This window comes from Scyliorhinus torazame, chromosome 24 (genome assembly GCF_047496885.1).
Source record: "Scyliorhinus torazame isolate Kashiwa2021f chromosome 24, sScyTor2.1, whole genome shotgun sequence".
Classification (NCBI taxonomy): domain Eukaryota; kingdom Metazoa; phylum Chordata; class Chondrichthyes; order Carcharhiniformes; family Scyliorhinidae; genus Scyliorhinus; species Scyliorhinus torazame.
In genome coordinates, this window is record NC_092730.1 from 54795578 (window position 1) to 54821693 (window position 26116).

General features: G+C 48.4%; 1 protein-coding gene across 4 annotated transcripts in view; it reads left to right on the forward strand.

Moving 5' to 3' along the window:
- The window catches only part of LOC140400073 (histone H2B-like), a 240427-nt gene that overhangs the window by 49653 nt on the left and 164658 nt on the right, over positions 1-26116 (forward strand). For all 4 annotated transcript variants that reach the window (XR_011938035.1, XR_011938033.1, XR_011938034.1 and 1 more), the window contains exon 3: positions 7700-7784. The gene's annotated coding sequence lies outside the window, so the exon portion shown is untranslated. The remainder of the gene's footprint in view (positions 1-7699; positions 7785-26116) is intronic.

The window sequence follows — 26116 nt, forward strand, 5'->3', positions numbered from 1 at the left end:
ATTTGTCGATTGAGCGGCTCTGAACCAGCGCTGGGACCGGGAAGAATCCAATAACCCAAAGGCTCTTTCAGAGCCACCCACTCCCTCCGGACAAGGGTGACCTGTTGTCCATTCGCTTAATTCTGTCACTAAAGCTTCCGAATACAGAGATACTGCCGATGATAATATTCTAAATCACGGCATCTCAACTGGGGGATTGGGTGTTGAAGCTCTTTTCCTGACAGACTTGGTGGCTCTTAAAAGAGCCTTTGTTGCTGTTGGTGCTGAATCCGGGCTTTAGGCGCGTTCCCCGCGGATGCGGCGGGCCAGCTGGATGTCTTTGGGCATGATGGTGACTCGCTTGGCGTGGATGGCGCACAGGTTGGTGTCCTCAAAGAGCCCCACCAGGTAAGCCTCGCTGGCCTCCTGCAGGGCCATGACGGCGGAGCTCTGGAAGCGCAGGTCTGTCTTGAAGTCCTGAGCGATCTCTCGCACCAGGCGCTGGAAGGGCAGTTTGCGGATCAGCAGCTCGGTGGATTTCTGGTAGCGGCGGATCTCCCTCAGAGCCACAGTGCCGGGTCTGTAGCGATGGGGCTTCTTCACTCCGCCCGTGGCTGGAGCGCTCTTGCGGGCCGCTTTGGTAGCCAGCTGTTTGCGAGGAGCTTTGCCTCCGGTCGATTTGCGCGCTGTCTGCTTGGTCCTGGCCATGATGTGAAACTGGGGGAAACGCACACGCTGAGAATGCTGGCGCCGCTCTCTCGCTGCCTATTTAAGACATTATAGTGACCGCCCACTTCTCCTCATTGGATGCAGCCCGATCCCGTGGACAAGTTTGAAAAGAGCGATGATTGGGAAGGATATCAGGGCCCTGATTGGTGGACCTGCAACTGACACCCCATCAATTTCAAAAAGCCCGCCAATTTCACAGGGACAAGGAACGGATATTTGAGAAAACTGACAAACTCAACCTCAAGTTGTAAATATCAAAAACTTCTCAATGATTCCTGGTCCCATTTTTGTCTCAGATTCGACCCACTGCCTGAGCACCCGGATTAAATTCAGATTCACTCCCTGATTGTTCTACAACAGACTGGGATAAAGCTCGTATTGAGGGGCGGAATTCTGTCTCATTTTTATCTGATCAGCGATATCGGTTCTTTCAATGCAAAGAGCGATAGATATTAAAGGGAAAATTGGCTGATTCGTTCAGCGACTGTTCTGTGGGAGATGGATGGAGGAGGCGGTGTTTACAGATCAGTTATGTAAACCGAGCTTCTGATCAAATTCTGACGCTGAACATTCATGTCCGAAAGTAGACTAATAAAATCCAGCAGGTACAATTTCACAGGGACAAGTAACGGATATTTGAGAAAATCAGTCCCAAATTGGAAACATCAAAAACTTCTCGATGATTCCTGGTCCCTTTTTTGTCACATTCGATGCATAAAACTGTGCAGGTATTCATTCCCGCTCTCGTTACAATGTCAGTGTTCACTATGTGCGGTTACAGGTTTGACTTTGGAGAAAGGTTTTGTTTCAGACTGTACAGCAGCACATCAATGTCGCCTTATAATGTGAAAAGAGAAATCAGTGATAGGAAAGGAGTTCCTGTTATAACAGTACAAACTTTAACAAAATCGTGGTATCTCATTTATGACGCGTGAAACCAAGTCCTTCCATTCATTTATTATCCAGTCCGCCCCGACCTGACTGAGTCAGGGAGAGGCGGGGAGCGGACTGAGTGACAGACAGAGCAGTGAAATGTCTTTGATCATCCAGCTCCTCCTCCTGCCTGCTCCAACCCACATTTTATATTCCAAACAGAAGTGAAAAGAGGGCGCTGAACAACACGTACAAACTGCAACATCAGACAGCAGCTAGTTAGAAACGCGGATCTATTAAATCCAGACTTGTCAGTAATATTCCCGCCTCAGTTCACTCCTTTCAAGAACCAGCCCAACTATCTGCTCCCATTTCAACCCCAGCTCCGATTCCATCTCCACAACTCCTCTCCCAGACGGTTGGGAATTTTACTAACACCCCTTCCAGCTGATATAGTGTTTAAGTTGTGAGGCGGGATTTCTCCGCCATGTTAACTCTTTTACAGACTCTCCCCTGAATCTGTGAATAATGAAACTAACACAAACTGTGACTGTTCCCCCGGACACATCCCCGTTTAGGAAGAGGCAGCAACATCCCTGTGTTTTAGTGCAGAGTGGGGGGAGAGGCCCGGTGCAGAGCATGTCAGCGAGTGAGCGGCAATACTGGATTGACATTTCTGTCTGAAATCTGCTCCCAGCACCGGGACAGCGATTCATTGGTCGGGGGATCAGCTCTTTCCTGAGAGATGTGGGTGGCTCTGAGAAGAGCCTTTGGGTTCAGAGGTTTACAATTTGCTCGCCTTCTTTCACTTCTTTGCTGGTTTCTTAGCCGTTGCTGATTTCACTTTGGGCTTGGCCTTCAATTGGGTCGGATTTATTCTGCCCGTGGTCTTTTTCACAAGTGACTTTTTCTTCGGGGCTGCTTTCTTCGCGCTCTTTTTGGGAGTTGCCGCCTTCTTGGCTGCTGGTTTCTTGGGAGATTTCTTGGTTGCTGGTTTCTTGGGAGATTTCTTGGCTGCTGGTTTCTTGGGAGATTTCTTGGGAGATTTCTTGGCTGCTGTTTTTTTGGGAGATTTCTTGGCTGCTGTTTTCTTCACTGAAGGTTTCTGGCCTGCTCCGGTCTTTCTCACTTTCCCCCCGGTTGTCTTCTTAACGATCTTAAAGGAGCCGGAGGCGCCCGTGCCCTTGACCTGAGCCAAGCTGCCGTTGTCCACACTCCTCCTGACACTTTGCTTGATCTGGGCCCCCCGTTTATCCACATCGACCCCTTTGCTCCGCAGCGCCTTCTTTATGGCCTGTAAGGAAGCCCCCTTGCGATCGCCGCTTTCCGCCACAATCTGGAGGATCAGCTCGCCCAGCCCGGGACCTTCTTGTTTCTTCCGGGGAACCGCCTTCTGCTTCTTGACAGCCTTGACTGGGGCGGCGGCTGGAGGAGCCGTTTCGGCGGCTGCACTATCGCTCATGTCCGAGACTCTGCACAAAATCTCTCCGTCAATGTGGGTGAGAAATGAAGCCTCTGGTGGCGGCACTGAGCAACTTAAAGGCAGCGAGCGGACGGGGCGGAGACAACCTGCTCTCAGCTCCAGGCTGCTGCTGCCTCTCTGTGTTTTTCTCTCGTCCCAAACTCTCCAATTCCACTCAAATTCCAGCTCCACAGTGTCCCAGGATAATTCCTTCCTGTCTCTCACACTCTCATGTTTGCTGTAGAAAAGGTTTAACGCGATTTGAAGGCTCCATTTTGCATTTAACCCCGTTTTACTGATGCACTGTTCGCGCTCTCTCACCCGATCGCTCTCATTTTCCCAACCTTTCCACAGAAATCTGGAAAGCAGCATCGAAACTGCCCTGAAATCCAACTTGGAAAAGTAGGAGGGGAACAGGGGGATTGTTGGAATGAAAAATATTTCCATTTAGTCCCAGAGGGATTGGGAGATCTCCTGGTCAGAGCGGACACACAAACACAGTTGGTTTCTCCTGTTTGGTCCGCCCCTTTCACACACTCTCTCTTCCACAATATTCACATCCACACACAAGGTTTGGAAATGACATTTCCCAGGGCAGAATTCTCCCTCTTCTCAACACTTGTTCCCAATCCGTGTCTTAATTACTGTTCAACTCTCTGAGTTTTCTGCTCCCTATTTTCTGTTTACCTAAATACCCGGCAGCAGCCAGTCATATTTTAAAATCTAAATTCATTGATGACACACCTCCCTTGAAGGTGAAAATACAATTGATCTCCTCTCTATCAGTGGAGATTTTCCGGTTTAATGTTATCCTCCTGCACTGCCCGGTAACACTGAACCGCAAACTCAACAAGCAGGGACCCCCAGTTAAAGAATAATCCCACCCCCTCTGAGAGTGGAGCTTTTCACAGTGACACAGATTCTGACCATTCTGATCCAAACAGCAAATTTTAAAAATAAAGATGATCTGATAGACCTGGACTTTCTGTGTGGAGGAGGGACAGTGACCGTTTCACCCACAACACGGCAGCTGTGTTCACAGCGAGAGCCAGTGTTACACGTGTTATCACTGTGTCCAGTGTTCACAGTGAGGGCCAGTGTTACACGTGTTATCACTGTGTCCAGTGTTCACAGTGAGGGCCAGTGTTACACGTGTTATCACTGTGTCCAGTGTTCACAGTGAGGGCTGTTGCTAACTTTTGCCTTAGTTTAATTGCTCTTTTTTATCACCTTTGCTCTTGAGTCGCCAGGTATCTTTCTGATACCGCCATGTGGTTCAAGTCCGAGTAATGATCAATAATCCAATACACCGCTTAGTAAGATTTAAATCAAAGCACATTTATTATACACAGTAATCACTACTCATGTATAAATTCTCCGTGTGAGCTACTTCTACGACTAACAGGCCAATACTTAACTTGGAACTGGCCCACCAGGTCAGGGAAACAAATGGCCTTTGGTTCGTGTCTGAGCCTGGGGATTCGAAGTTGGTACAGATTGGTAGCTCGGAGCGCCTATCTCGTAGCGAGCGTTGAAGTAAGACTTACTAGATATCAGCGGTGGCTGGACCGGTAACTGTCGAGGGTTGGTTCGTGTTGCTGAGTGACCCGGTCAAGCAGAGGGGCGATTTGAACTTGAGCTTGATTCTTATAGTCCCCAGGGGCTTCCCGCCTTTCGGGGTGGACCCTGTACCTTGTTCCAAGTGATTGGACTTTGTCCCAATCACTTGGTTCGATTTTCTCCAATGCTGGAGCGGTTCCCTGATCGATGGGCAGTCCTGAGGTAGTCGTTCACCTCCCATTGTGTAGGCTTCTGCTGGCGCCAAAGAGTCTGGTTTGGCTTCATGTGTCTAAATGTTGCTCATTGTTCCCGGGGATTGCTCATTAATATGCAGATGGATGGTGTTTTGTTCTGCTGATGGCTGCCGGTATCGATCTTGGAGTGAACCAGGGGAGTGAGTGAACCAGGGAGAGAGTGAACCAGGGGAGTGAGTGAACCAGGAAAGTGAGTGAATCTGGGGAGAGAGTGAACCAGGAGAGTGAGTGAACCAGGGGAATGAGTGAACCAGGAGAGTGAGTGAACCAGGGAAGTGAGTGAACCAGGAGAGTGAGTGAACCAGGGGAGCGAGTGAACCAGGGGTGTGAGTAAACCAGGAGAGTGAGTGAATCAGGGGAGTGAGTGAACCAGGGGAGTGAGTGAACCAGGGGAGTGAGTGAACCAGGAGAGCGAGTGAACCAGGAGAGCGAGTGAACCAGGGGAGCGAGTGAACCAGGAGAGTGAGTGAACCAGGGGAGCGAGTGAACCAGGGGTGTGAGTAAACCAGGAGAGTGAGTGAATCAGGGGAGTGAGTGAACCAGGGGAGTGAGTGAACCAGGGGAGTGAGTGAACCAGGGGAGTGAGTGAACCAGGGGAGTGAGTGAACCTGGATAGCGAGTAAACCTGGAGAGCGAGTGATCCAGGGGAGTGAATACATTTGGAAGGGGAACATTGGTTTCACTGCTGCCTCACTGTGCCAGGGATCCTGGTTCAATTCCAGCGTTGGGTGACTGTCTGTGTGGAGTTTGCATATTCTGCCTGTGTCTGTGTAGATTTCCTCCGGGTGCTCTGTTTTTCTCCCACAAGCCAAAGATGTGCAGGTTAGATGGATTGGCGATGCTGAATTACCGCTTTGTATCAAAGGGTGTGTAGATTACGTAGGGATGCAGATTTATGGTGGTCGGGTGGGGAGTGGTCCTAGGTGGGCTGCTCTTTCTGAGTGTCAGTGCAGACTCGATGGGCCAGATTGCCTCCTTCTGCAATGTGGTAATTCTATGGTTCTCAGGAAAATGAAGTAAATCAGTGGAAAGGTAGTTTGCAGAAAGTGTGAGTTTGAGGGGCTGAGTGACAGAGTAATAACAAACAAGCTGCAGGCAATGACTGCAAATTGAATCTCTCATTGGGACAAACACACAGCTACAAAGGTGATTGGTTGAGCCCTAGGGCGCAGGGCCACTTGCAGCCACACACACGGTCCCCCCAACACGGGCTCTATAGGAGGTTTTGCTCCACATGTGGTGACTATGAAATGGGGAATGTTCCCATTGATTCTCAATGCGGAATTGCTGCGGGGATGTGCGCATGCCCGCTGTAACCCCGCCCCTGCTAGTCGTGATGTGGAGATGCCGGCGTTGGACTGGGGTGAGCACAGTAAGAAGTCTTACAACACCAGGTTAAAGACCAGCAGGTTTGTTTCGATGTCACGAGCTTTCGGAGCGCTGCTCCTTCCTCAGGTGAATGAAGAGGTATGTTCCAGAAACATATATATAGACAGATTCAAAGATGCCAGACAATGCTTGGAATGCGAGCATTAGCAGGTGATTAAATCTTTACAGATCCAGAGATGGGGTAACCCCAGGTTAAGGAGGTGTGAATTATGTCAAGCCAGGACTGTTGGTAGGATTGTGCAGGCCAGATGGTGGGGGGTGAATGTAATACCTGGGATTCATGTCACATTACATTCATCCCCCACCATCTGGCCCGCAAAATCCTACCAGCTGTCCTGGTTTGAGACAATTCACACCTCCTTAACCTGGGGTTACCCCATCTCTGGATCTGTAAAGATTTAATCACCTGCTAATGGTCACATTCCAAGCATTGTCTGGCATCTTTGAATCTGTCTCTATTTATATTTCTGGAACATACCTCTTCATTCACCTGAAGAAGGAGCAGTGCTCTGAAAGCTAGTGACATCGAAACAAACCTGTTGGACTTTAACCTGGTGTTGTCAGACTTCTTACTGTACTCACCCCAGTCCAACGCCGGCATCTCCACATCATTCTGAGATTGGGGGCGCATGCGCAGCCCCTCCCCCACACACTCCATTTGGTCAGTGAGTGGAATCGCTTTGTTGAAACTGAGTGAAATGTCAATGTCAGGGCCCAGGTCAGCGAGGAAACAGCGTTCTCATTGCAGCAGCACCTCCATTTGGGAGTGTGAGCAAAGAGGCTCAGAGATCATTGCTGACTCGGGGGGGGGGGGGAATTCAGGGAGAATCAGGGGGCTGTTTGCAAGAGGCGCAGCGGAGCACGATCTTGTTCCGGGACTTGGAGTGAGCCGGGGGGAAGGGAGAGCTCTTTCTGGGCCTGGCTTATTTGTCTGATTCTGGGTTAGGATTTGGAGAGTATTTTCTTTCTTTTACTGATTAGGGGCAGCAAGGTAGCATAGTGGTTAGCACGGCTGCTTCGCAGCTCTATGGTACCAGGTTCAATTTCCAGGCTTTTGTTGCTATCTGCGGAATCTGCACGCTCTCCCCGTATCTGTGTGGGTTTCCTCCGGGTGCTCCGGTTTCCTCCCACAGTCCTAAGATGTGCAGGTTAGGTGGATTGGCCCTAATAAATTGCACTTAGTGTCCAAAAAGGTTAGGTGGGGTTACTGGGTTAGGGTGGAGGCATGGGTTACTGGGTTAGGGTGGAGGCATGGGTTACTGGGTTAGGGTGGAGGCATGGATTACTGGGTTAGGGTGGAGGCGTGAGATGCTCTTTACAAAGATGGGCTCGATGGACCGAATGGCCTCCTTCTGCACTGTAAATTCTGTGATTATCAGTTGAAAGAATAGATTGATTTATCATTGGCCTCATTTGACCCTGATTTACAAGAGATATGCTTTCTTCCCCCTAGTTCAACAGATGAAGAGATGAGTTCCAAGAACAAGATGATGATTCCTCAGCAAAATTTATGTGCTGCCATCTCCTTCTAACTGACAGTAAGTACAATATTAATCCAACATTGCAGAGACACAGACACAACATCATCTCCACCGTCACAGAGAAAAGAAGCAGTCAGACTCATAGAATCATAGAATCATAGAAGTTTACAGCATGGAAACAGGCCCTTCGGCCCAACCAGTCCATGCCGCCCAGTTTTTACCATTAAGCTAGTCCCAGTTGCCCGCACTTGGCCCATAACCCTCTATACCCATCTTACCCATGTAACCATCTAAATGCTTTTTGAAAGACTCACATTGACCTCAAGTCCCAGATAAATATGTCCAATCCAACAGTGATACACGAGAGGGCAGGTGGGGTAATTTTCCACAATTCACCCCCCCCCTCCATATCATGGATCGTTGGACAACTTGTGTTAACAGCGTTTCATCTGTAAAGTAATCAGCACAGTATTAATGTGGCTGCAGATTCAGCAATCAATGTGGATGCAATCCATTTGCACTTTTTTACAACTTTCTTAGGTCAAAATACATAATAATAATAATCGCTTATTGTCACAAGTAGGAAACGGACGTGGATACAAATCATTTGTTATATCAATGTTGTCACTAAAAGTAATAATGGAAGATCAATATTGAACAGAAAGTTCACCATTAATTCACAGAACAGATATTGACAAGTACAGAAAACACAATAAAATCACGCACATCAGAGAGGTGGACAGGTAGAGATTAAACCCAGAATCCCATAACAGAGACAGACAGCTACAAATGCAAGCACACAGAACAGAGACAGAGTTACAGAATCAAATAGATTTTTCCCTAACACTTGACCCATAACAGAGACAGACAGCTGCAGTGGAAAACACATTCTCACACTCGCACACCAACAACTGAGCAGTAAGCAGTAAAATATGCCATATATCATATACACTCACATTTTCTCATGCACATGATCACTCACAGGTAACTTAGCAGTAAGCATTACATATGCATTATATATCGCTGAGAGTCTGAGGGGGAAACACACACACACACACACCAATCACTGAAGCAGTAAAATATATGTTATGTAGAGCACAGAGTAACAGTGAGGTTTGTACACACTCACTCACACTCTGTCTCTCATACACTTTCTCTCTCTCTCTCACACATCCATGCACTGTCTCTCCCACACTCACTCACAAATCCAGAACACAGCAGTAATCAATAAAATTGCCCTTAGTGTTGGGTGGGGTTACTGGGTTATGGGGATAGGGTGAAGGTGTGGATCTTGGGTAGGGTGCTCTTTCCAAGAGCCGGTGCAGACTCGATGGGCCGAATGGCCTCCTTCTGCACTGTAAATTCTGTGAAAATATAAATTGTATATCACAGAGGTTAATACACACACACTCACTCGCACTCTCTCTCTCCCACATACACACTCTCTCTCACACACACACCAGTCACTGAGCAGTAAGCAATTAAATATGTGACATATGTCACAGAGATACAGTGAGGGTAAAACATGCACTCACTCTCTCACTCACTTGCTCACTCAGACAGACACACAGCAGTAACTGAGCAGTAAGCAGTGAAATATTTGTTATATATCAGAGAAAAACAGTGAGGATAAAACACACACACACTGTCTCTTTCACACACTCACAAACACTCTCTCACAGAAACCCTACAGTGCAGAAGGAGGCCATTCAACCCATTGTGTCTGCATTGACCCTCTGAATGAGCACGCCACGCTAAGACCAATCTCACACCCCCTCCTTGTCACCCCACCTAGGGACAGTTCAGCATATCCAAACCCCCGTAACCTGCATATCTTTGGACTGTGGGAGGGAACCGGAGCACCCAGAGGAAACCCAAACAGACACGGGAAGAATGTACAAACTCCGCACAGTCGCCGAGGTCGGAATCAAACCCAGGTCTCTGATGCTGTGAGGCAGCAGTGCTAACCACCGTGCCACCCTGCTGCCTATCAGCAGCACATCCACTTTTCACTCTATTGCTCTCACACACACATACACTCATTAGCCCTCACACAGACTCTCCCTCACACACTCACTCACTCACTCTCTCTCACACACACACACACTCTCACACCAGGAACTAGGCCATAAGCAGTAAAATATGTGTAATACATCAGAGAAAGACAGTGAGGGTAAAACACAAACTTACACACTCTCTTTCACACACACACATGCACACTCTCACACAAACTCTCACACTGACTCACACACCAATAACTGAGCAGTAGACAGCAAAATGTGTGGTATATATCACAGACAGTCACTCACACACTCTCACTTACACACACTATCTAACTCACACTCACTCCCTCTCACACACACACAATCACTCCCTGCCTCTCTCTCACACTATCTCACTCCCTCTCACACACTCACTCACTCACACACACTATCTCACTCACACACACTACCTAACTCACACACACTATCTAACTCACACACACTATTAACTGAGCAGTACGCTGTATAATATTTGTTATATATCACAGAGAAACAATGAGGGCAATACACACACTCGCACGACTGTCACACACACTTACACTCTCTCTCACACACAGATGTTTCCTCTCTCACACACACTCAGTCACTCTCACTCACACACATACCAGTCACTGAGCAGTAAGCAGTTAAATAAGTTTTATATATCACAGATACATAGTGAGGGTAAAACACACACACACACCTGTAAGAGTAAATTATGTGTTATATAATCACAGATACATAGTGAGGGTAAAACACACACACACCTGTAAGAGTAAAATATGTGTTATATATCACAGATACATAGTGAGCATTAAACACACACACACACCTGTAAGAGTAAAATATGTGTTATATATCACAGATACATAGAGAGGGTAAAACACACACACACACCTGTAAGAGTAAAATATGTGTTATATATCACAGATACATAGTGAGGGTAAAACACACACACACCTGTAAGAGTAAAATATGTGCTATATATCACAGATACACTCCCAAACACACTGTCTCACTTATACACACTCCCAAACACACTGTCTCACTCCCAAACACACTGCCAAACACACTGTCTCACTCCCAAACACCGTCTCACTCTCACACACACTCCCAAACACACTATCTCACTAACTAACACACTCCCAAACACACTGTCTCACTCACACACACACTCCCAAACACACTGTCTCACTCACACACACACTCCCAAAACACACTGTCTCACTCACACACACTCCCAAACACACTGTCTCACTCACACACACACTCCCAAACACACTGTCTCATTCACACACTCACTCCCAAACACACTGTCTCACTCACAAACACACTCCCAAACACACTGTCTCACTCACAAACACACTGTCTCACTCACACACACACTGCCAAACACACTGTCTCACTCACAAACACACTATCAAACACACGGTATCACTCCCAAACACACTGTATCACTCACACACACACTGCCAAACACTGTCTCACTCACACACACACTCCCAAACACACTGTCTCACTCACACACACACTCCCAAACATACTGTCTCACTCGCACACACACACTCCCAAACACTATCTCACTCACACACACATTACCAAACACACTGTCTCACACACACACACATTCCCAAACACACTGTCTCACTCACACACACACTCCCAAACACACTGTCTCACTCACACACACACTCCCAAACACACTGTCTCACTCACACACACACTCCCAAACACACTGTCTCACTCACACACACACTCCCAAACACACTGTCTCACTCACACACACACTGCCAAACACACTGTCTCACTCACAAACACACTCCCAAACACACTGTCTCACTCACACACACACTCCCAAACACACTGTCTCACTCACAAACACACTCCCAAACACACTGTCTCACTCACAAACACACTGTCTCACTCACACACACACTCCCAAACACACTGTCTCACTCACACACACTCTCCCAAAGACACTGTCTCACTCACAAACCCACTCCCAAACACACTGTCTCACTCACAAACACACTCCCAAACACACTGTCTCACTTATACACACTCCCAAACACACTGTCTCACTCCCAAACACACTGCCAAACACACTGTCTCACTCCCAAACACTGTCTCACTCTCACACACACTCCCAAACACATTGTGTCACTAACTAACACACTCCCAAACACACTGTCTCACTCACACACACACTCCCAAACAGACTGTCTCACTCACACACACACTCCCAAACACACTGTCTCACTCACACACACACTCCCAAACACACTGTCTCACTCACAAACACACTGTCTCACTCAGACACACACTCCCAAACACACTGTCTCACTCACACACACTCTCCCAAAGACATTATCTCACTCACAAACACACTCCCAAACACACTATCTCACTCACACACACACTCCCAAACAAACTGTCTCACTCACACACTACTCCCAAACACACTGTCTCACTCCCAAACACTGTCTCACTCACACACACACTCCCAAACACACTGTCTCACTCACACACTCCAAAACACACTGTCTCACTCACGCACACACTCCCAAACACACTGACTCACTCACAAACACACTCCCAAACACACTGACTCACTCACAAACACACTCCCAAACACACAGTCTCACTCACACACACACTCCCAAACACACTGTCTCACTCACACACACACTCCCAAACACACTGTTTCACTCCCAAACACACTCCCAAACACACTGTCTCACTCCCAAACACACTCCAAAACACACTGTCTCACTCACACACACACTCCCAAACACACTGACTCACGCACACACTCCCAAACACACTGTCTCACTCACACACACACTCCCAAACACACTGACTCACTCACACACACACTCCCAAACACACTGTCTCACTCGCACACACACTCCCAAACACACTGTCTCACTCGCACACACACTGCCAAACACACTGTCTCACTCCCAAACACACTCCCAAACACACTGTCTCACTCACACACACACTACCAAACATACTGACTCACTCACGCACACACTCCCAAACACACTGTCTCACTCGCACACACACTCCCAAACACACTGTCTCACTCACATACACACTCCCAAACACACTGTCTCACTCACACACACACTCCCAAACACACTGTCTCACTCACACACACATTCCCAAACACACTGTCTCACTCCCAAACACTGTCTCACTCACACACACTCCCAAACACACTGTCTCACTCACAAACACACTCCCAAACACGCTGTCTCACTCACACACACACTCCCAAACACACTGTCTCACTCACACACACATTCCCAAACACACTGTCTCACTCCCAAACACTGTCTCACTCACACACACTCCCAAACACACTGTCTCACTCACAAACACACTCCCAAAAACACTGTCTCACTCACGCACACACTCCCAAACACACTGTCTCACTCACACACACACTCCCAAACACACTGTCTCACTCCCAAACACCGTCTCACTCTCACACACACTCCCAAACACACTATCTCACTAACTAACACACTCCCAAACACACTGTCTCACTCACACACACACACCCAAACACACTGTCTCACTCACACACACACTCCCAAAACACACTGTCTCACTCACACACACTCCCAAACACACTGTCTCACTCACACACACACTCCCAAACACACTGTCTCATTCACACACTCACTCCCAAACACACTGTCTCACTCACAAACACACTCCCAAACACACTGTCTCACTCACAAACACACTGTCTCACTCACACACACACTGCCAAACACACTGTCTCACTCACAAACACACTATCAAACACACGGTATCACTCCCAAACACACTGTATCACTCACACACACACTGCCAAACACTGTCTCACTCACACACACACTCCCAAACACACTGTCTCACTCACACACACACTCCCAAACATACTGTCTCACTCACACACACACACTCCCAAACACTATCTCACTCACACACACATTCCCAAACACACTGTCTCACACACACACACATTCCCAAACACACTGTCTCACTCACACACACACTCCCAAACACACTGTCTCACTCACACACACACTCCCAAACACACTGTCTCACTCACACACACACTCCCAAACACACTGTCTCACTCACACACACACTGCCAAACACACTGTCTCACTCACAAACACACTCCCAAACACACTGTCTCACTCACACACACACTCCCAAACACACTGTCTCACTCACAAACACACTCCCAAACACACTGTCTCACTCACAAACACACTGTCTCACTCACACACACACTCCCAAACACACTGTCTCACTCACACACACTCTCCCAAAGACACTGTCTCACTCACAAACCCACTCCCAAACACACTGTCTCACTCACAAACACACTCCCAAACACACTGTCTCACTTATACACACTCCCAAACACACTGTCTCACTCCCAAACACACTGCCAAACACACTGTCTCACTCCCAAACACTGTCTCACTCTCACACACACTCCCAAACACATTGTGTCACTAACTAACACACTCCCAAACACACTGTCTCACTCACACACACACTCCCAAACAGACTGTCTCACTCACACACACACTCCCAAACACACTGTCTCACTCACACACACACTCCCAAACACACTGTCTCACTCACAAACACACTGTCTCACTCAGACACACACTCCCAAACACACTGTCTCACTCACACACACTCTCCCAAAGACATTATCTCACTCACAAACACACTCCCAAACACACTATCTCACTCACACACACACTCCCAAACAAACTGTCTCACTCACACACACACTCCCAAACACACTGTCTCACTCCCAAACACTGTCTCACTCACACACACACTCCCAAACACACTGTCTCACTCACACACTCCAAAACACACTGTCTCACTCACGCACACACTCCCAAACACACTGACTCACTCACAAACACACTCCCAAACACACTGACTCACTCACAAACACACTCCCAAACACACAGTCTCACTCACACACACACTCCCAAACACACTGTCTCACTCACACACACACTCCCAAACACACTGTTTCACTCCCAAACACACTCCCAAACACACTGTCTCACTCCCAAACACACTCCAAAACACACTGTCTCACTCACACACACACTCCCAAACACACTGACTCACGCACACACTCCCAAACACACTGTCTCACTCACACACACACTCCCAAACACACTGACTCACTCACACACACACTCCCAAACACACTGTCTCACTCGCACACACACTCCCAAACACACTGTCTCACTCGCACACACACTGCCAAACACACTGTCTCACTCACACACACTCCCAAACACACTGTCTCACTCCCAAACACACTCCCAAACACACTGTCTCACTCACACACACACTACCAAACATACTGACTCACTCACGCACACACTCCCAAACACACTGTCTCACTCGCACACACACTCCCAAACACACTGTCTCACTCACATACACACTCCCAAACACACTGTCTCACTCACACACACACTCCCAAACACACTGTCTCACTCACACACACATTCCCAAACACACTGTCTCACTCCCAAACACTGTCTCACTCACACACACTCCCAAACACACTGTCTCACTCACAAACACACTCCCAAACACGCTGTCTCACTCACACACACACTCCCAAACACACTGTCTCACTCACACACACATTCCCAAACACACTGTCTCACTCCCAAACACTGTCTCACTCACACACACTCCCAAACACACTGTCTCACTCACAAACACACTCCCAAAAACACTGTCTCACTCACGCACACACTCCCAAACACACTGTCTCACTCACACACACACTCCCAAACACACTGTCTCACTCACACACACACTCCCAAAACACAGTGTCTCACTCACACACACTCCCAAACACACTGTCTCACTCACACACACACTCCCAAACACACTGTCTCATTCACACACTCACTACCAAACACACTGTCGCACTCACAAACACACTCCCAAACACACTGTCTCACTCACAAACACACTGTCTCACTCACACACACACTGCCAAACACACTGTCTCACTCACAAACACACTCCCAAACACACGGTATCACTCCCAAACACACTGTATCACTCACACACACACTCCCAAACACACTGTCTCACTCACACACACACTCCCAAACACACTGTCTCACTCACACACACACTCCCAAACATACTGTCTCACTCACACACACACACTCCCAAACACTATCTCACTCACACACACACTCCCAAACACACTGTCTCACACACACACACATTCCCAAACACACTGTCTCACTCACACACACACTCCCAAACACAATGTCTCACTCACACAGACACTCCCAAACACACTGTCTCACTCACACACACACTGCCAAACACACTGTCTCACTCACAAACACACTCCCAAACACACTGTCTCACTCACACACACACTCCCAAACACACTGTCTCACTCACAAACACACTCCCAAACACACTGTCTCACTCACAAACACACTGTCTCACTCACACACACACTCCCAAACACACTGTCTCACTAACTAACACACTCCCAAACACACTGTCTCACTCACACACACACTCCCAAACACACTGTCTCACTCACACACACACTCCCAAACACACTGTCTCACTCACACACACACTCCCAAACACACTGTCTCACTCACAAACACACTGTCTCACTCACACACACACTCCCAAACACACTGTCTCACTCACACACACTCTCCCAAAGACATTATCTCTCTCACAAACACACTCCCATACACACTGTCTCACTCACAAACACACTCCCAAACACACTGTCTCACTTACACACACTCCCAAACACAGTCTCACGCCCAAACACACTCCCAAACACACTGTCTCACTCCCAAACACTGTCTCACTCACACACACACTCCCAAACACACTGTCTCACTCACACAGTCCAAAACACACTGTCTCACTCACGCACACACTCCCAAACACACTGACTCACTCCCAAACACACTGTCTCACTCACACACTCACTCCCAAACACACAGTCTCACTCACACACACACTCCCAAACACACTGTCTCACTCACACACACACTCCCAAACACACTGTTTCACTTCCAAACACACTCCCAAACACTGTCTCACTCCCAAACATACTCCCAAACACACTGTCTCACTCACACACACACTCCCAAACACACTGACTCACGCACACACTCCCAAACACACTGTCTCACTCGCACACACACTCCCAAACACACTGACTCACTCACACACACACTCCCAAACACACTGTCTCACTCGCACACACACTCCCAAACACACTGTCTTACTCGCACACACACTGCCAAACACACTGTCTCACTCACACACACACTCCCAAATACACTGTCTCACTCCCAAACACACTCCCAAACACACTGTCTCACTCACACACACACTCCCAAACACACTGTCTCACTCACACAGACACTCCCAAAAACACTGTCTCACTCACACACACACTCCCAAACACACTGACTCACTCACACACACACTCCCAAACACACTGTCTCACTCGCACACACACTCCCAAACACACTGTCTCACTCGCACACAGACTGCCAAACACACTGTCTCACTCACACACACACTCCCAAATACACTGTCTCACACCCAAACACACTCCCAAACACACTGTCTCACTCACACACACACTCCCAAACATACTGACTCACTCACGCACACACTCCCAAACACACTGTCTCACTCGCACACACACTCCCAAACACACTGCCTCACTCACATACACACTGTCTCACTCACACACACTCTCCCAAAGCCACTGTCTCACTCCCAAACACACTCCCAAACACACAGTCTCACTCACACACACACTCACAAACACACTGTCTCACACCCAAACACACTCCCAAACACACTGTCTCACTCACAAACACATTCCCAAACACACTGTCTCACTCACACACACATTCCCAAACACACTGTCTCACTCCCAAACACTGTCTCACTCACACACACTCCCAAACACACTGTCTCACTCACAAACACACTCCCATAAACACTGTCTCACTCACGCACACACTCCCAAACACACTGTCTCACTCACACACACACTCCCAAACACACTGTCTCACTCACACACACACTCCCAAAACACACTGTCTCACTCACACACACTCCCAAACACACTGTCTCACTCACACACACACTTCCAAACACACTGTCTCATTCACACACTCACTCCCAAACACACTGTCTCACTCACAAACACACTCCCAAACACACTGTCTCACTCACAAACACACTGTCTCACTCACACACACACTCCCAAACACACTGTCTCACTCACAAACACACTGTCTCACTCACACACACACTCCCAAACACACTGTCTCACTCACACACACACTGCCAAACACACTGTCTCACTCACAAACACACTCCCAAACACACGGTTTCACTCCCAAACACACTGTATCACTCACACACACACTCCCAAACACACTGTCTCACTCACACACACACTCCCAAACACACTGTCTCACTCACACACACACTCCCAAACATACTGTCTCACTCACACACACACTCCCAAACACTATCTCACTCACACACACACTCCCAAACACACTGTCTCACACACACACACTTTCCCAAACACACTGTCTCACTCACACACACACTCCCAAACACACTGTCTCACTCACACAGACACTCCCAAAAACACTGTCTCACTCACACACACACTCCCAAACACACTGTCTCACTCACACACACACTCCCAAACACACTGTCTCACTCACACACACACTGCCAAACACACTGTCTCACTCACAAACACACTCCCAAACACACTGTCTCACTCACACACACACTCCCAAACACACTGTCTCACTCACAAACACACTCCCAAACACACTGTCTCACTCACAAACACATTCCCAAACACACTGTCTCACTCACACACACATTCCCAAACACACTGTCTCACTCCCAAACACTGTCTCACTCACACACACTCCCAAACACACTGTCTCACTCACAAACACACTCCCAAAAACACTGTCTCACTCACGCACACACTTCCAAACACACTGTCTCACTCACACACACACTCCCAAACACACTGTCTCACTCACACACACACTCCCAAAACACACTGTCTCACTCACACACACTCCCAAACACACTGTCTCACTCACACACACACTCCCAAACACACTGTCTCATTCACACACTCACTCCCAAACACACTGTCTCACTCACAAACACACTCCCAAACACACTGTCTCACTCACAAACACACTGTCTCACTCACACACACACTCCCAAACACACTGTCTCACTCCCAATCACACTGTATCACTCACACACACACTCCCAAACACACTGTCTCACTCACACACACACTCCCAAACACACTGTCTCACTCACACACACACTCCCAAACATACTGTCTCACTCACACACACACTCCCAAACACTATCTCACTCACACACACACTCCCAAACACACTGTCTCACACACACACACATTCCCAAACACACTGCCTCACTCACACACACACTCCCAAACACACTGTCTCACTCACACAGACACTCCCAAAAACACTGTCTCACTCCCACTCCCAAACACACTGTCTCACTCACACACACACTGCCAAACACACTGTCTCACTCACAAACACACTCCCAAACACACAGTCTCACTCACACACACACTCCCAAACACACTGTCTCACTCACAAACACACTGTCTCACTCACAAACACACTGTCTCACTCACACACACACTCCCAAACACACTGTCTCACTAACTAACACACTCCCAAACACACTGTCTCACTCACACACACACTCCCAAACACACTGTCTCACTCACACACACACTCCCAAACACACTGTCTCACTCACACACACACTGTCTCACTCACACACACACTCCCAAACACACTGTCTCACTCACACACACTCTCCCAAAGACATTATCTCTCTCACAAACACACTCCCAAACACACTGTCTCACTCACAAACACACTCCCAAACACACTGTCTCACTTACACACACTCCCAAACACAGTCTCACTCCCAAACACACTCCCAAACACACTGTCTCACTCCCAAACACTGTCTCACTCACACACACACTCCCAAACACACTGTCTCACTCACACACTCCAAAACACACTGTCTCACTCACGCACACACTCCCAAACACACTGACTCACTCCCAAACACACTCCCAAACACACTGTCTCACTCACACACTCACTCCCAAACACACAGTCTCTCTCACACACACACTCCCAAACACACTGTCTCACTCACACACACACTCCCAAACACACTGTTTCACTCCCAAACACACTCCCAAACACACTGTCTCACTCCCAAACATACTCCCAAACACACTGTCTCACTCACACACACACTCCCAAACACACTGACTCACGCACACACTCCCAAACACACTGTCTCACTCGCACACACACTCCCAAACACACTGACTCACTCACACACACACTCCCAAACACACTGTCTCACTCGCACACACACTCCCAAACACACTGTCTCACTCGCACACACACTGCCAAACACACTGTCTCACTCACACACACACTCCCAAACACACTGTCTCACTCCCAAACACACTCCCAAATCACTGTCTCACTCACACACACACTCCCAAACATACTGACTCACTCACGCACACACTCCCAAACACACTGTCTCACTCGCACACACACTCCCAAACACACTGTCTCACTCACATACACACTCCCAAACACACTGTCTCACTCACACACACTCTCCCAAAGACACTGTCTCACTCCCAAACACACTCCCAAACACACAGTCTCACTCACACACACACTCCCAAACACACTGTCTCACACCCAAACACACTCCCAAACACACTGTCTCACTCACAAACACATTCCCAAACACACTGTCTCACTCACACACACACTCCCAAACACACTGTCTCACTCCCAAACACACTGTCTCACTCACACACACACTGCCAAACACACTGTCTCACTCACACACACTATCCCAAACACACTGTCTCACTCAGACACACACTCCCAAACACACTGACTCACTCACGCACACACTCCCAAACACACTGTCTCACTCACAAACACATTCCCAAACACACTGTCTCACTCACACACACACTCCCAAACACACTGTCTCACTCCCAAACACACTGTCTCACTCACACACACACTGCCAAACACACTGTCTCACTCACACACACTACCCCAAACACACTGTCTCACTCACACACACCCTCCCAAACACACTGACTCACTCACGCACACACTCCCAAACACACTGTCTCACTCGCACACACTCCCAAACACACTGTCTCACTCACACACATACTCCCAAACACACTGTCTCACTCCCAAACACACTGTCTCACTCACACACACACTCCCAAACACACTGTCTCACTCACACACACACTCACAAACACACTGTCTCACTCCCAAACACACTGTCTCACTCACACACCCACACAGCAGTAAGCAGTAAAATAATCATTATATATCACAGAGAGACAGTGAAGTTAACACATACACACAGATAGAGTCATAGATAGACTATGACTCTGTCTTATAATAATCTTTATTGTCACAAGTAGGCTTACATTAACACTGCAATGAAGTTTCTGTGAAAAGCCCCAAGTCGCCACATTCTGGCGCCTGTTTGGGTACAGGGAGGGAGAATTCAGAATGTCCAAATTACCTAACAGCTCGTCTTTCGGGACAATCGCCCTATGAGTGTGTGTAGTAACCTCTGTGATAGTAACCACTGTCTCTCTGCGATATATATTGAATATTCTACTGCTTATTGCTCAGTAACTGGTGTGTGAGAGAGAGAGAGAGAGTGCGTGTGTATGAGAGATCGTGTGAGAGAGAGAGTGTAAGTTTGTGTTAACCCTCACTGTCTCTGTGCTATATAACTCGTATTTCACTCTCTCTCACACATTCTCTCTCACACACACTCATACACTCTCTCTTCACACACACACACACACCAGTAACTGAGTGGTAAAATATGCTTTATATATCACAGAGGGACAATGAGAGACAGTGTGACACACACTCACTATTTCTCTGGCAAACACTAACTCTCACACACACTCATTCTCTCACACTCCTAGTCCCTCTCTCTCAGACTGCCTCACACATGGACACACCAGTCACTGAGCAGTAAGCAGTTAAATATGTGTTATATATCGCAGAGGGACAGTGAGGGTAAAACACACTCTCGCCACTCTCACACTGAAGTAACTGAGCAGTAAGCAGTAAAATATATTATATATGATAGCCAGATAGTGAGGATAAACACACTCGCACACCAGTAACTGAGCAGTAAAATATGTGTGAAATATCACAGAGACAATGAAGGTAAAACACACACACACTCACGCAGACTATTTCTCACACTCATACACTCTTGCAGACATAGTGACACATTCCCTCGCACACACTTCCTCACACACACTCACATATTCACAAACTTTGATATTCACACACTCTTTGACACAACAGTAACTGAGCAGTAAGCAGTAAAATATGCATCATATATCACAGAGACCGTGATGGTAAAACACACTCTCTCTCTCACAGACACACACACCCCAGTAACAGAGCAGCAAGAGTAAAATATTTGTTACATATCAAAGAGTGACAATGTAAAATAAAGAGGCTCACTCGCTCACACACGCACTCTCTCACACACACCCACTCTCTCACAAACACACTCACACACACATCCACTCTCTCTCACACACCAACCCTCTCGCGCACACCCACTCACACACACATCCACCCACTCTCTCTCACACACCCACTCTCTCTCTCACACAGCCACTCTCTCTCACACACACCCACTCTCTCTCACATGCACCCAGTCTCTCTCACATGCACCCAGTCTCTCTCTCACGCACCCAGTCTCTCTCACACACACCCACTCTCTCACACACCCACTCTCTCACACACACACCCACTCTCTCACACACCCACTCTCTCACAAACACACTCACACACACATCCACTCTCTCACACACACCCACTCTCTCTACACACACCCACTCTCTCTCACACACACCCACTCTCTCTCACACACCCACTTCCTCTCACACACACCCACTCTCTCTCACACACACCCACTCTCTCTCACACACAGGCACTCTCTCTCACACACACACATCCCCTCTCTCTCTCACACATACCCACTCTCTCACAAACACACACCCACTATCTCTCACACACGCACACACACTCTCTCACACACCCACTCTCTCTTACACACACCCACTCTCTCACACCCACCCACTCTCTCTCACACCCACCCACTCTCTCTCACACACACCCACTCTCCACACACACCCACTCTCTCTCACACACACCCACTCTCTCACACACACCCACTCTCTCTCACACACACCCACTCTCTCTCGCACACACACCCACTCTCTCTCGCACACACACCCACTCTCTCTCACACACACACTCTCTCTCACACCCACCCACTCTCTCTCACACACACCCACTCTCCACACACACACACTCTCTCTCACACACACCCACTCTCTCACACCCACACCCACTCTCTCACACCCACCCACTCTCTCTCACACCCACCCACTCTCTCTCACACCCACCCACTCTATCTCACACACAACCACTCTCTCACACACACCCACTCTTTCTCGCACACACACCCACTCTCTCTCACACACACCCACTCTCTCTCACACACACCCACTCTCTCACACACACACCCACTCTCTCTCACACACACCCACTCTCTCACACACACCCACTCTCTCTCACACACACCCACTCTCTCACACACACCCACTCTCTCACAAACACACACCCACTCTCTCTCACACCCACCCACTCTCTCTCACACACACCCACTCTCCACACACACACACTCTCTCTCACACCCACCCACTCTCTCACACCCACCCACTCTCTCACACCCACCCACTCTCTCTCACACACACCCACTCTCTCACACACACCCACTCTCTCTCACACACACACACACTCTCTCTCACACACACACACACTCTCTCTCACACCCACCCACTCTCTCTCACACACACCCACTCTCTCACACACACCCACTCTCTCTCACACACACACACACTCTCTCTCACACACACACACACTCTCTCTCACACGCACCCACTCTCTCTCACACACACCCACTCTCCACACACACCCACTCTCTCTCACACACACCCACTCTCTCACACACACCCACTCTCTCTCACACACACACACACTCTCTCTCACACACACACACACTCTCTCTCACACCCACCCACTATCTCTCACACGCACCCACTCTCTCTCACACACACCCACTCTCTCACACACACCCACTCTCTCTCACACACACCCACTCTCTCTCACACACACCCACTCTCTCACAAACACACACCCACTCTCTCTCACACACACACCCACTCTCTCTCACACCCACCCACTCTCTCTCACACACACCCACTCTCTCTCACACACACCCACTCTCTCACACCCACCCACTCTCTCTCACACACACCCACTCTCTCTCACACACACCCACTCTCTCTCACACACACCCACTCTCTCACACCCACCCACTCTCTCTCACACACACCCACTCTCTCTCACATACACCCATTCTCTCTCACACACCCCCACTCTCTCACACACACCCCCACTCTCTCACACACACCCCCACTCTCTCTCACACACACCCACTCTCTCACACCCACCCACTCTCTCTCACACACCCCCACTCTCTCTCACACACACCCACCATTTTCACTTGCCTTTAATGTGACAGGTGAGCCTGCTTGGTCCCCACGATCTCACTTGCTTTGTTATTCAATGTTACATTTCTGATAATGACTCCAGCTGATGATTTAAGATCTCACTGCATCCATTGACAAAAATTACAGAGGTTTGTCCTGGAACTCGCCCTGCTTACTCTTCAAACGTCTTTGACATTTTGAGGGTTTTAAACATTCATTTGCCAGTAATTCCCTGCATGTAACACCCATGAAATTTGACTCCTGATTGCAGTGGCACAATTTATAAACCCACCCCTCAAATAATCATCATTGTGCTGCTTTGTTCCTGTTTTCAGCTTCTTCATGGGTTGTTCACCAGAGGCCCTGGAGTTCACTCCAGCACTGCTGGCAGCTGCAAAATGGAGGAATCTCTCTCGGGCCCAGAACACGTGATGTCAGCATACGGGTCGTGTGACCTGCTCGCTGGCGCCGCCTCCGGCGGGAGGACTCCAGAATTTGCTGAACAAAACAGGCCCGGGACAACGCACTGACATCAGGAGGAGCCAGTCCTACTTGCTGGGCTCCGGACCTGCGCACTACTTGATAAGAGACACATGCGCGGAATGGCCGACAATCTCAAACGTCCATCATGGTTGGCATTTGTAAACACTAGTCGTGACCATTGGCCATTCCTTCCGCGATCTGGATAACTACCACCCTCCTGAAACCTTCATGAGATCGACCCACAGGTCAGGTCCCTGAGCTTGAAAACCCCAGTCCTATGGTATCCTTGTCTCTATTCGCCGAGGCACAGAGTTTAAGAAAAGGCAGGTTATGCAGGAACTGTATAAAACATTGGTTAGGCCTTAGCTAGAGTAATACTCACACACACACTGTATCAGAGAGTGAGTAAATCCCACACTTACACACTGTATCAGAGAGTGAGTAAATCCCACACTCACACACTGTATCAGAGTGAGTAAATCCCACACTCACACACTGTATCAGAGAGAGTAAATCCCACACACACACTGTATCAGAGAGTGAGTAAATCCCACACTCACACACTGTATCAGAGAGTGAGTAAATCCCACACTCACACACTGTATCAGAGAGTGAGTAAATCCCAAACTCACACACTGTATCACAGAGTGAGTAAATCCCACACTCACACTCTGTATCAGAGAGTGAGTAAATCCCACACTCACACACTGTATCAGAGAGTGAATAAATCCCACACTCACACACTGTATCACAGAGTGAGTAAATCCCACACTCACACACTGTATCAGAGAGTGAGTAAATCCCACACACACAAACTGTATCAGAGAGTGAGTAAATCCCACACTCTCACATATTACAAGACACTCACAGTTCCTGAATGAATCCCACACTCCCGCACAGTCTCTCTGTGCTGAAGGGTCCCTCTCACCGACAGCCAGGTGACTTTTCCCGGTGGATCTTTACACATTGACAAACTGGGACTGGAGCCATTCTTTCTGAAATGTATTCCTTGTTTGCAATATGATTGCCATGATGTGGAG